We start from the raw sequence: 14,904 nt of genomic DNA, 5'->3' as shown, positions 1-14,904 counted from the left end.
TGGTAGAAGAAGGCATTGTAGGCAGATGGAATAGCTAGAGGTTAAATATAATTGGAGAATCATAGATGTTTTGTTTTGTTTTACTATTTTATAAAATGTTTTTTAAGTAAGAAATATTTTGACTAACTAAATTAAGCTTCTTGACAGGTATAGAATACTGAATGCAAGTCTATGAATGCATTTTCACATTTTCAAGTGCACTTAGAATGTTTACAAAAAAGAATCATATGCTGGGGCATAAAGCAAATTTTACTAAGTGGTTTAAACAACAAATATTTATTTCTCACAGTTCTGTAGACTGGGAAGCTCAAGATCAAGGTGCCAGCAGACTCGATGTCTGTTGAATCCCTGTCTGACTCACAGAATGGCTGGTTGCCTTCTTGATATATCCTCACATGGCTGTGACAGAGATCATCTCTCTCCTGTATCCTCTTAAAAGGGTACTAGTCCCATTCATAAGGACTTCATTCTCATGACCTAATTACCTCCCCAAAGTCCCACTGCTCAATCCTATAACATTGGAGATTAGGGCTTCCATATATGAATTTTGGGGGTACAAAATCAGTCAGTGCATAGCATCTGACATTAAAAATTTGTCTCTTACCTACCTCTTTAGGCTTATATTCAACTACCTTAGTGCTCCATTTCCCCCAATAATGTCTGACATAAAATAATCACGTATCACTTTTTATAAATTTTTTTATTGAGATATAATGTACCTGATAATATTCTGCCAATGTCATTTCCAATTTAATAATTTTAGTGAAATGTTACTACCATCACTGCTATCCAGTTTTTCAATAATTCTATCACTCTAAAAATTATGTTGATAGCATTTTAAACTAATTTATATTATTAATTTCAAATTAATTTCAGTCTTAGGCACCTTTGGTTTGCTTTTCAGTCTGCATACATAATCTGTCTTCTATAATTTAAATCATACAATGCAAAATATTTTGAATCTAATATGTTTTTGAGGTTCGTTATTTGCAGTTCATTATTTCGTCTTTTTTATTGCTGAAGAGTATTTCATTGTATAGTATACAACATTTTGCTTATGAAATCACCAACTCATGAATATTTTCATTGTTTCCAGATTTGGGCTGACATGAATTATGTTGCTAAGGATTTTTATTTACAAGTCTTCGCGTGGACATATGTTTTTATTTCTCTTGGGTAGAATACTAGGATTGGAATTGCTGGGTCACAGAGCAGATTTATGTTTCACTTTAAGGCTGTGGTCCCCAGTGGTTTTGGCACTAGGGACTGGTTTTGTGGAAGACAATTTTCCATGGATTGGACAGGGGCAGATAGGGGAATCATTTTTGGAGGAAACTGTTCCACCTCAGATCTTCAGACATTAGATCCTTATAAGGAGTACACAACCTAGATCCCTCACATGCACAGTTCACAATGAGGTTTCTGTTCCTATAAGAATCCAGTGTCACCACTAATCTGACAGGAGGTTGGGCTCGGGTGGTAATGCTATCTTGCCCATTGCTCACCTCCTGCTGTGTGGCCTGGTTCCTAACAAGCCAAGGACTAGTACCAGTCCTTGGTCTGCGGGTTAGGGACACCTGCTTCAAAGAACGAATAAAATGTTTGCCAAAGTGACATGTAATTTTACATCTCTGCCAGCAATGTATGAAAGTTCCAATTTCTTCACCTCCCAGCCGGTACTTGGTATTGTCTTCTTTATTATAAGTCTTCTGTTAGGTATGTAACATGATGACATTGTGGTTTAATTTACATTTTTTACTAAGGAATGATATGAAACACCTTTTCATTTATATACATCAGCTACTTGTATACCTATGGTGAAATGCCTGCTTAAGTCTTCTGTCCATTTTCTTGTCGAACTTGTTTGTCTTATTGAGTTATAAGTATTCTTTAATTGTTTTGAATATAAGGTATTCATCAGATTTGTTATTTGCAAACACATTCTCCCTGCCTGTGGACTATTTTTATCTGTTTTTGTCCAGAAGTTTGAAAATATTAGCTCTTACACTTATGCATTTAATGTATTTTGTGCTAATTTTTGTGTGTAATTTTAGAAAGGGGTGTGAGGGTTTGTTGTTGTTGTTGTTGTTTAATTTGGCTATTCAATTGTCTCAGAACCATTTAGCGAAAGGACTGTCCATTACCTATTGAATGTCTTGGCATCTGTGTTAAAAATCAATTGACCAGAAATACGTAAGAGTTTATTTCTGAATTCTCATTTATTTTTCATTTACATATAAGCCTATCCATATCCTACTATCATATTGTCTTAATCAGTGTAATTTTACAGTAAGTTTTGAAATCAAAGTCCTCCAGCTTTGTTCTTTTTCAGAGTCGTTTTTCCATATCTTTTCAAGTCAGCTCATTAACTTCTTTCAAAAAATGCCTATGAATTTGACACATGTTGTATTTTATCTATACATTTTTTAGGGGAGGAAGGCCACTTTAACTCCACTGAAACTTTCAATTTATGAACATAAAGTGTCTGTTTATGTCTTTTTCTCAGTAAAGTTTTGTTGTCCTCATTTGTACAAATTATATCATTCTTTTATTCAGTTTATTCCTAGGTATATTATTCTTTCTTAAGCTATTATGATTTTTAAACTTTCATTGTTAGATTTTATGTTGATAAAAAATATAATTGGTTTTTCATTATATTTTTCTTTAGCTTATGAAGAAAATTTAAAAGCCCTCATTACACCACTCTCCACCACAATACGTGTTTCCCGCAAACAAATAACTGCTATCAGTTTGAATTTTCATCTCTTCTGGTGCTTACCTCCATCTTGCTAAATAAATTTTAATTTTAGACATTAACCTTTTTTTTTCCTAAATAAAAAGTAAGTCAGATTTCACCACCTTGTTTCTCAGTATGCTTTTTTTCCTTCAAAATGCTGGTAGTTATTTTTTGTCGCTCTTTTGATTATAATCGTTGTTTTAAACAGTACTCTTAGTGTTTCAGTGTTCATTAGGAGCAAAACAGCAAAGTATCACTGCTTCTCCACTTCCTCACTTAAAAATAATAGGCAACAGCAATGGGAATGAAAAAAATCTCCACAATTTACACCATTAGTGAGAAGGACCTAGGGATTTCTGACAAATTCCCTTTAAGATGTAAATGAACAGGTACCAGAGGGCATTCAAACCTAGCAGAATTACTGCAAATAGCTGTGACGGTGTGGTGTGGTGGGCATCATGGGGGAAATTAGGGAGCTCAAGGAAGACCTAGAGAAAGCAGCACCCAGAGAACATCCCCACCCCTAGTGGAAACTGATTTAACCAATTCTGAGAATAAACAGGGTAGCAAACGAGTGCTCTAAGTGGCTAAGTGGAGAAAGGTATGATGAAGGGAAGAGAAAATGCAACAAAAACAGTTACTGAGCTGAAGAATTTTCTCCCCTGCATGTCCAAGTTTCCTCCCACTGGTCCAAGAAAATCCAACACTTATATTTAAACATAAATACTAATTTTCTTAAAAATAATGCGAATATAAAAAATTTTTTATTGGAGTAATATCAGTTAACATGAGATCTACTCACTTAAAAATGTAAATGTACAATACAGTTTTGTTAATTATAAGCCCTATGTTTTACAACAGATTTCCAGAACATATTCATCTTGCACAAATGCAACTTTAGACCCACTGGACAGCTGCTTTCCATTTTTCCCACCCTTCAGTGTCTGAAAATCCCCATTCTAGTCTCTGTTTCTGTGAGTTTGAACATACTAGATACCTTATAGAAGTGGAATCATGAAATATTTTTCTTCTGTGACTGGCTTAGTTCATTTAGCACAATGTCTTCTAGGTTCATTCATTTTGTCTCATATGGTAGGATTTCCTTCTTCAAATGTCCATTGATGAATGAATGAATAAAGAAAATGTGGTGTCTGCATACAAGGGAATATAATTCAGCCCTTCACTAATTTTTGTATCAGGGTAATAATACTGGCCTTTTTCAACACTTTGGATTTATTACTCCACTGTTTTCTAGACTCTGCTGCCTTTGATGAGAAATCTGCTGTTAACTCTATTGTTTTCCCTGTATATGATGTGTCAGTACTTTTTTGTTATTGTTGTTTGTTTGCTGTTTTAAAAATTTTATCTTTGTCCTTGACATTGGACCACTTGATAATAATGTGGCTAGTGTGGATCTTTCTGCGCTTATTCTGAGATTTTTTGAGCTTCACAGATTATATGTTCCTCAAACGTGGGAAGATTTTAGGACTCTCTCCTAATCTATGTGTTCACATGTACTCCATAGGTCATGGAGTTTTGGATGGTTTGACTCTGCTCTGGTCTCTGCCAGACATGTATATAGTTTCTGGTCAAACCGATATAGTTGGAGAAATTTTCAGGCCCTCTATCCTCATCTAATTTCCTGGAATTCCCTTTTATAACCTACCTAGTCCAATGGACCATTGCTTACCTTAAGCAGGCTACAAACTCAGAGTGGCAGAGCTAGTGGCCCTCCCATTTGCTTTCCACTAGGAGTACCACATTTATTGACAGTTTCCAATAAGGTACACATCTTCCCACAGAGATGAGGAAGACACTGAATTTCACGGTTTTACCTACTCTGATTGAACTCTTATGTTCACAGGTCTGCAGAGGTGATAGGAACAACGTTAGTTCAAAATGCCATAGAGGCTTACTGTTGTTACCTGAAATTCAGTATTTCTCTGTATGCCTTTGTTCAATTTCCAATGCACTACAATGGTTGTCTTTGACAGTTTTGTCATTCTCTAACATTACTTTTTGGGGAAGAGTTTTTTTTTTTTTTTTTAATCTCTTTATGTCATCATATTGTAGAGGAATCTCCTGTCTTCTTTATTTTTAAAGTATGTTGAATAAATTACTGAGTAAGCGAACAAATGAATTATTGTTACAACTATCTTGTAATGGTCTATATAATTACAACTCAAACACATACTTGGCAAAGGCAGAACCCTTGCATTCCAAAGTATTTCAAAGTTTTATATTATATAATGTTTTAAAAAGTAATAAATGTAAATAAATGGAACAGAGTAGAGAGCCTAGAAATAGCCCCACAAATGTGCCTAACAAGTTTTTGAGAAAAGGGCATGGCAATTCATTGGAAGAGGAGTAATCATGTCAACAAATTTGTCACCATTTCAATAAATTGTGCAAAAGGAATTGGACATCTATGAATAAAGGAAACAAATTTTGACCTAAGCCTCACATCATATGCAAATATTAACTCAAACAGGATTATGAATTTAATGTAAGATGTAAAACTATAAAATATTTAGAAAAAATTAAGAAAATCTTTGGGACCTAAGACTAGGCAAGAGTTCTTAGACTAGACACAAAAAGCATAATATATAAAAGGAAAATTTTATAAAATTGGCTTTATAGAATGTTAAAAAATTGCTTGTGAACATCCTAAGAGGATATAAAGAAAAATTATAAATGGAGAGAAAATATTTGCAAACCACATATTCAACAAAGGACTTGTATCTAGAATGTAAAAAACCTCTACAAGCTGAACATTAAACAATAATTCCAATTACAAGATGGGAAAAGGACATGAATATATATTTTACAAAAGAGGCACAGATGACAAATAAGTGAATGAAAATATGTACAACATAATTAGCCATTAGAAGGATGCAAATTAAAACCACGATGAGATAGCACTATATACCTATTACAATGGATACAATTAAAAAATAGGGATAGCATCAACTCCTAAGTGAGAATGTGGAGAAACTTGATTCATCGTACTTTACTGTTGGTAATGTTAGATGCTATAATCACTAGGGAAAATTATTTGACTTAAAATCTAGCAATTGCACTCTCAGATATTTATACCAGAGAAGTGAACACTTATTTTCAAGCAGAAATTTGCATACATTTTCATAGGGTCTGAATTTGCAATAGCCCTAAATTGGAAAATATTTACATATCTTCCAGTGGTTAATGGTTAAACAAACTGTGTGGCACATTCACACTATTTGAATATTACTCAGCAATAAAGTGAAATGAACTAGTGATACATGCAACACTGTGAATGGACTTCTGAAAATTGTGATTAAAAATATAAATTTCAAAAGAATAGACACTGTGTGTATAATCCTATTTATCGACTATTTGTGAAATAAGCAGAGAGCTGGGTGCTGATTAGTAGTTGCCAGGTACTGAGGGCAGGGGATTTAACAGCTACAAGGGGGTTGTAAGTAGAATTTTGGTGATTGTGACAGCACAGTTACGTATCTTAATAGTGGTTTTAGTTACACAAAGCTGTCTGTGATGAAATTGCATAGAGCTACACATACCCAGATACTGCTCCCACTCCAATATGAGTACATGTGTAGCTGGTGAAATCTGAATAACCTCTGTTACTTGAACTAATGCCAGCCAGTTTTTTGGTGTTGATATTGTACTGTAATTCTACGTGATGTTAACACTGAGGAGAGACTGATTGAATGGTTTGTGGTACCTCCCTGCACATTTATTTGTGACTTCCTGTGAATCTGTAATTATTTCAAAAAATATTAAAAACATTTTGAAAGAGAAAATAATTCAAAGTTGAAAAATAATGAAAAATATAAATAATAAACACAGCTAATAAAAAAATTTAAAACATAAGAACATTGTAGAAAATTAAAATAAAAACTCAAAAAACATGATTAATTCTCACACATAGAGAGAACTACTGTTGATATTCTGGTATACACATTTTTCTTTCTTTTCATGTATGTACGAAATATTGTTCCATAATAGACTTTAAAAATATTACATTGTGAGTATTCTATAATCTCATTAAATATTCTTCTACATAGTTTTACATAAGAGTGAAACATGTGTAAGTGCCATAACTACTAAAGAAATTATTTGTGGACATTTAATTAGGTTCTGATTTTTATTGTGGCCAATAGAGCTGCACAAAATATTCTTTCAGACTTTTCTTTACTTAAACTTATAATTATTCAGGACACATTTCTTGACGTGGAAATAGTAGGTCAAATATTAGGCATATTTCTAGTTTTCTAATATATATCCAAAAGTTGCTCTTGGCTGGGTGCAGTGGCCCACACCTGTAATCCCAGCACTTTGGGAGGCCAAGGTGGGCAGATCATTTGAGACCAGGAGTTTGAGACCAGCTTGGCCAACATGGAAAAATCCCATTTCTACTAAAAAATACAAAAATTAGACAGGCGTGGTGGCAGGTGCCTGTAATCACAGGTACTTGGGAGGCTGAGGCAGGAGAATCTCTTGAGCCCAGGGAGCAAAGGTTGCAGTGAGCTGAGATTGCACCACTGCACTACAGCCTGGGTGACAGATTCCATCTCAAAAAAAAAGTTGCTCTCAAGAGCATTGTACCAATTTATAGTCCCACTAGGAATATTTGAAATTTGTCTCACAAATTCATACATTAAAAAACACTATCATTAAAATGTTTTTTAATATAAAATATTATCTGTACAAAATGATACATATATATGTATGTCATCAACTTAATAGATGAAAATAATCTTACTCATTTTTAAAAATTTGCTTTAACTTTGATTTAGGCTTATTGGCCATTTTATTATTCTTTGGTGATTTGGTCATTATATCCTTCAACCATTTTATGTTAGAATATTTAACATTTTCTCTAAACATCTTTTGACCTAGCCAGTTTACAATAACATTCTATTTTCAGATTCTATTTCAAAGATATTCAAGTAGTTATTAATAGAAATAACATAGTACATGTGCACACTATATTATGCTTTTCAAAATTCTATAAAATTGCTCCTATTGCACCTGTCTTTAGGGAGTGTTAAACAAACCAAACACTGTACTACATTTTACTAGTTTTAAAAGTGCCATAGAAAACAAATATAATTCTCTAACAACTTGAACCAAAGAGGTTGATAAAATATCGTCATTTTTTCCTGTACTATTTCTCAGTTTTTAGCATGTAAAAACCGTTTTAATACTTATTAGTAAAAATAAATATGTGTTATTTTATTGCATTTACTTTATGATCACTAGATATGATAATAACCTTATTCCCTAAGGTCTCCCTCAGATGTTACATAATAAAGACTCTAAGTTATTTCATAAAAAGATGAAAAAAAGTCTTTTTGACTTTTATGACCACTTTTCAGAATGTGGGATGGCTAGGGGTTACTACAAACACACATCAGGATTTTTATATTCCACTTTGCCCAATAACAGACTTTATGTGAAAATCCTTTAACATCTCAGTGCAATGACTTAACCATCTGTGAAATGTGTGTAGTAAGAATACTTGGTGATTTGAAGCTTAATTAATGTTATAAATGTCCCTTGAAATCCCTGGATAAAAAAGGTACTAAAATTGCAAAATATATGAAATTATAACTAGATTATTTTTCTTTCGAATTTATGAAGTTTTATTGATACAGAAGCATGGTGGAAACCAAACATCAAATTTTGAAAGCTGGTCACATTTTATATCTGTATATAATTGGGAGCAAAAGTAAAAAGCTTCTAAAAAAGAGACATAAAACAAAATGACTTCTTAAAACTTAGCTTATGAGATATCATCTCATGCCAGTTAGAATGGCAATTGTTAAAAAGTTTGGAAACCACAGAAGCTGGCGAGGATGCATAGAAATAGGAATACTATTACACTGTTGGTGGGAGGCTAAATTAGTTCAATCATTGTGGGAGACAGTGTGGTGATTCCTCAAGGATCTAGAATGACAAATACCATTTGACCCAGCCATCCCATTACTGGGTATATACCCAAAGGATTATAAATCATTTTACTCCAAAGACACATGCACATGTATGTTTACTGCTGCACTATTTACAATAGCAAAGACTTGGAACCAATCCAAATGCCCATCAGTGACATACTGGATAAAGAAATTGTGGCACATATACACCATGGAATACTATTCATCCATAAAAACTAATGAGTACATGTCCTTTGTACTCATTTTGTGCTCATTATACTCACTTCGACATGAGTACTCATTGTACTCACTTTGACATGGATGAAGCTGGAAACCATCATTCTTAGCAAACTAACACAGGAAAAGAAAACCAAACACCACATATTCTCACTTATAAGTGGGAGTTGAGCAATGATAACACATGGACACAGAGGGGGGAACATCACACACTGGGGCCTGTTGGCGTGTAGGGGGAAAGGGGAGGGAGAGCATTAGGACAAGTTCCCTAATGCACGTGGGGCTTAAAACATAGATGATGGGTTGATAGGTGTAGCAAACCACCACAGCACATGTATAACCTGTCTAATAAACCTGCATGTCCAGCACATGTATGCCAGAACTTAAAGTAAAAAATAAATAAAAATTTAAAAAGTACCCCCAAATAGCTGCCAAAAAAAAATAAAACACCTTAGAGCTTATGTCTACAATTTATAACATGAAAATGTCATGTTTTCTCAACACAGTTTTGGAAATTCAGTAATGTACATCATATAGGTGGGTTCCCTTCACAGTATTATGCAAGAAGGCATCTTAAGAGTAATTCTTCCAGGCTTTCAGTTTTATTTCCTGGAATAAATGTATCAAAACAATATCGTGTGTGTGTGTGTGTGTGTGTGTGTGTGTTTGTGTGCGGGCGCACACATGAGGGGAGGGGAGAGAGAAAGAGAAAAAGAGAGAATGGGTGTAGTCATATTTTGATGAATCCGAAAAATATTTCTGAAATTTATGTGAGGCATCACCATCACCGTTTTCATTTTTGAACTTATTTTTCCCCATCAAAATAATGCATCTTTTTTATTGACTTCACTCCCTTTCAGCCTCTCCAAATCCCTTGAAATATCTGTTGCCTCCTAATGTGTATGAATACTCTTTCAGATTTCTGTGCATCTGAGTTGTGGATAGAAATATTTCAATACTTTATTAGCTTGGAAACCTATCCTAAAACTAAGGCACATTCTCCAATCAGAATAGTTTGAAGCCTTTTGGTAAGTTATTTAACTTTTACTTAAACTTTCTATGGGTTGATATAAATCATAAATGTTTTCTATACATTAATGGCAATAATGAATAATATATACTCTTTAAACTATAAAATATTCATGTGTAAGAAATATTTTATATGTGCACATTTTATTACTTCGTTCTCTTATGGTGTTCTGCAATGGCTTAGTCCTAGGAAAAAATCTGTAGTTGGTACCATGGCCATGATTTTCTGTGATCAGATCACACTACCTGCCCCTCTTCAGCTCTTTTCAGCACACTCTCCTCAATTTTCTCAGTTTCAGGTTTGCGAGAGTGCCTCTTTCTACCCTCACTTCTTAGTAAACCTATTTTTTTTTTAATTAAATTCCACAACTTCACAATTTCCTGTGTTTGAAGACTGTCCCAAATTCCATATTTTATCTCTTTCTAAAAGCCAGTGCCTTCCAGATTATTACCTTCCCTGGAGTGCCACACTTGAAACCTAATTTAGTGCATCATACTCTTGTAATGATTTAATACATTTTCACAACTGCATAACAAATTTATTATTCATTTATAACTTGTGCCACATAAGACAGGAGACCAAGCTATATAATTCATCATTTCACCACTATTGTCTTGCCCAGTGCCTGACACATAGGAGCCCCTTAATAAGTATTTATCGATCTGATTGGTGATATATATTTTCAGATATAAATACCAGAGGAAAAGTTTAGAACTACTGTAGAAGTGTTCTAATGTTGTATATATCTCTATAAAATATCACCTATTAATCAGTTGTCTAAACTTCTACTTGCCCATCTTTACAGGAAAGGTAAACTACTAATAGCCCACTTCATTTTCAGACAGCACTGATTGTTAATATGTCAATTATTTTCAAATCAATTTTTAAGTCTTCATTACTCCTTTCCTAATGAGAGGTATATTAGACTATTCATACTTGATTATGTTTTCGTTCCTTTAGATCATTTATATCCTTGGTGATATATGAATATAATTAAGATGAATAAATGGCATAATATGAGCAATTATCAGCAAACTAATAATGAAATTAAGTTATATTCTAACTGGAGTGAGTGATAAGCCCATACTATTTCTTTTAAACTCTAGCCTCCATTGTTTTCCACAACTTCCATTATATGTGATAATAATAATAATACTGGTTAAACATACAGAGCATCTTCTACATATGAGGCACTGTTCTAAGTGTCATAAATACAGTAACTCATTTGCAGTAACAACCGGTTGGTGTAGTTTAGTTAGTTTAGTATTATCTTCCCATACATTATTATATAAACACGATTATTTGCCTTTTTATAAGCTGCTGAGTAGTAATTAATAAAGTTATCATCTATTAGTACTTTTGATAAGAATTTGTTTAAATTAGTTTTGGAGCAAGGTATTTTGCCAAGTAAAGAAGGATTTGGGGATGATGGGTGTACCTGGCCAAGGCAAGATTGGGAACAGTTGTACTGTGGGCAGAGGATGGAATTGCATCTGTGATATAAAAGGGCTTTCACAGGGAAGGTGAGAAAAGTAGAAGATAGAAATGGATAACTCAAGGAAACAAGCATTACTTGTTTCATGATTCTAGGACCATTTCAACTGTCCCATCTTGACATTTTCTACAATTAGAAAATTAAACAGAGCCCTAGCATGTCAAAGATGTGACTTTCAAAAAATCCACAGTCAGAATTCCCCTCCAGTTCATAGATCATTCTCACCCCCAGGTACTATGATGGTTTTCTCTTATTATTAGAAAACATTTTGGTTTCTCACCTATTACAGGAACACTAGGTTTTCTACTTGCTGTGTAAGTTATATAAGGAATTGTCAGCATTAAAAACTAATTGTAAATTGTACCGTAGAACTCACATCATGTTCAAAATCCAGAACTCACAGCATGTTAAAAAACACAGTTCAATTCGCTGAGCAAATTTAATATGTATTTTGAAGTATAACCAAATCATATCTTGAGATTTTAAATAATGGAATAAGCGGTTACTTGTTTATATGATAATAACACTTCAAATTTAAATTTTATCTCTTTAGAAAAAATATTATTCGATGTAATATTTATATTAAAATTCTACTACTTAAATATTGAGGGACTCTTCTAGAGACTTGTGAACCATTATAAGTAATTCAATGCTGGCAAAATTCCCATATTCATGTTGCTTACTTTGAGAAGTATTGGACATTTTGAGTAGTAGAATAGTGTATTATTTTTGTCATATGGTGCCATGCTGTTCTTTTCTTCAGTAAAACTACATTTCAGAAATTTAGCAACTGATAACTTTTGAGAGATTTTATTTTCTGTAAATAGATGACATCAATTATAAACCTCCCAGGTTATATTTTTAAATTTTTCTCAAAAATGTTTTAGAAAGCAAGTGAAATATTTGTTGAAGTGTTCCACAATATACAATATAAATAAAACATATATTTGTAGTTTTTATATTATAATTTATAGTTTATAAAAAATATTATTCAATAATTAAATATATTCAAAATATTATTGTAACCTGCCAATCCACAGATGGTCATCAAAGGATTCATGAATGCTTAAATTATATTTAAAAAGTTGTGTGAATGTGCTTTTAAATATAATTTTTATTGTTGTTATTCTTCCTGTGGAAGAATCCCTAAAGTTCATTTACTTAGCATCTACAACCACACAAAAATTAAGAATCCCTGCATATGTGTAAAATTATCATTCTATTCTTTCACAATATGCTAATAAGAGTTGCCACTTATTTGTCACTTAATTAGTATTAAGCATTTGTATTAGTGATTTACATATCTCTCATTTAGTTGTCATAATAATGTTATAAAGCAGGCTCCAATTTTGTATCCACTTTATGACTGAGTCATAGAGACTTAGTAATATGCCCAAAATCATTGAACAAGGATTAGAACCTGGGCCACCTGTTTCCATCCTCTGTGCTATAATGCATTATATTAAATGATATTTCATTAAACAGTCATATGGTTATGGGCCTAACACTGATACAATCACTTTACAATCACTATCCATATGTCTCATAGGATCCACACAATTACATTATGAATTAAATACAGTTGATTGTCTATATTTATGAAAGAGAAAACTAGAATTTGGATAGTTTAATATATAAATGGGATGATATCTATACCACTTGACTTCAGATACTGCCCAATAAATGGAAATTTCCATTTCTTTCTCTCCTTGTAGATGTTACATGCAAAGGAAATAAAAGATTTGAGAAAAGAAAGTTTGCTCTGACTCCAGTGTTTATGTACCACATAGGAAAGTTTAGGAGTGCAATGAAGTTGAGATATAGGAAAAAGTCCAGCATTACTATTCTTACTCAAAAACAGTTTTCATGAAAAGAAATCAATATGGATAGTCAGAAAAGAAATGTTTAATTCATTTGACACATACTTTATTTTAGATATCTAGCCAACCATAGTTTTCACATATTGTAAAACCAAAGAGCAGGTCAGTTTCCATTTTGCATACTCTTCTGCTGGACACCTATACTCATGGGTTGAAGATTCATTAGAAGATACTTTTTTCTAGTAATTTCTACTTGAATTTATTAATTTGGTTTTTAAAGAAATCATTCAGTTTAGTAGCATCCACTTACAGCCAACTTTCCTTTAGAGCATCTTGGGATTCCTCAGCAGTTTAGATGTTTGCCAAACTCAGAAATCCTGGAGAAAATCCACAGACGTTAGCCTTGTTGGTGCTTCTTGTTTGTTTTCCTCTGCCTTCCATCTCTTTACATTAACTAAATCCTGACTTAGCCTCAGAAAGTCACATCTGCTTACTGGACTGGAAGATCTACCTGCTCTGGGCTTTCAGGTGCTATTTCTGATGAGACTCCACACCCATTTCCCTGCTGTCTGTATCAGGAGTTCACATCTTGCACTTACCCCAACTCTAATACTCTTATCTCCTTCCAACTCTTTATATTCTCCCCTCCACCCAATATACCTTTGGACCTGGCTCATATTTATCTTCTTCAATCTGTCACTCTTTTAACTATCTGATTTTATAATCCATGCTGGCAATCTTTCTAAACACGGATGGAAATCTCATTGAATGTGATATTTAATACATATCAACCACCTACCGAGATCTCACTGAAACCTAGGAATGAACTATGAAAAACATTCCACAGTATGGCACTAAACAGACCATGATATGTTATTTCCTCACTGGCAGCTTCATTCAGTTACTTAGTGTACTGAAGCCTTTTATCACACCAGTTAATAGAAATAATACCTGTATCTCACAGAGTTATTAAGAAATATGCCGTGAAATTTTGTAAACTATGGCTTGCTGGGCATATTATGAAATGAACGTAACTGAACGAAGACTATTCTTGGATCAATGATGATAATATAGTGTCCTAAAGCAAGGATTATGAATTATCCAAGTCTGAAAACAGTACGTCCATTTAAAATAATTTATAAATCGCAATGCTGTGGAAATGTTAATTCTTAGCTCCTTATTTATTCAAAAAATTTTGTTGAGTATCTTCTGTGTGCTTGACTTTTCATTTAGAACTATATCAGATTCAAAGTGGTGTAAAAAATGATTCCTGTGAGCATTTTGGCAGAGATCCTTGCAGTATTTATAAATATCTATACCTAGACATCTGTAAATTCCACGTTTGTGGAATTGAAAATCAGATTATACTTTTTAAAAAATTTAAATATCATAAAAAGTCTAGTCCATTTTCCACTTCCCTTCCACTTCAGCACTGGGACTCTTTTATTAATGACACAATGTACTAAAGGAAGTTAATAAATGGACTAAGATGAAGACGTTTCTAACGTAGTAGAGAAAATATACATTATTCTCTACTACTATAACCAAAATATCTTTTCCTGTTATTCTCTATCCTCTAATTTTGATGAAATTTTTAAATTGTACTTATTTATTTACCATCAAATGTATCTATTTCCCACGTATCCCAC

General features: G+C 33.1%; 1 long non-coding RNA gene across 1 annotated transcript in view; it reads right to left on the bottom strand.

Moving 5' to 3' along the window:
- LOC144334809 (uncharacterized) overlaps positions 1 to 14,189 on the bottom strand; it is a 46,389-nt gene extending 32,200 nt beyond the window's left edge. The window contains exon 1 of the long non-coding RNA XR_013405049.1: positions 13,566 to 14,189. This is a non-coding gene — a long non-coding RNA (uncharacterized LOC144334809). The remainder of the gene's footprint in view (positions 1 to 13,565) is intronic.
- Between the last annotated feature and the right edge of the window lie 715 nt (positions 14,190 to 14,904).

The sequence above is a fragment of the Macaca mulatta genome, chromosome 15 (genome assembly GCF_049350105.2).
Source record: "Macaca mulatta isolate MMU2019108-1 chromosome 15, T2T-MMU8v2.0, whole genome shotgun sequence".
Taxonomy (NCBI): domain Eukaryota; kingdom Metazoa; phylum Chordata; class Mammalia; order Primates; family Cercopithecidae; genus Macaca; species Macaca mulatta.
Note: the sequence above shows the minus strand (reverse complement) of the source record. Positions and strands in the feature narration are given on the sequence as shown.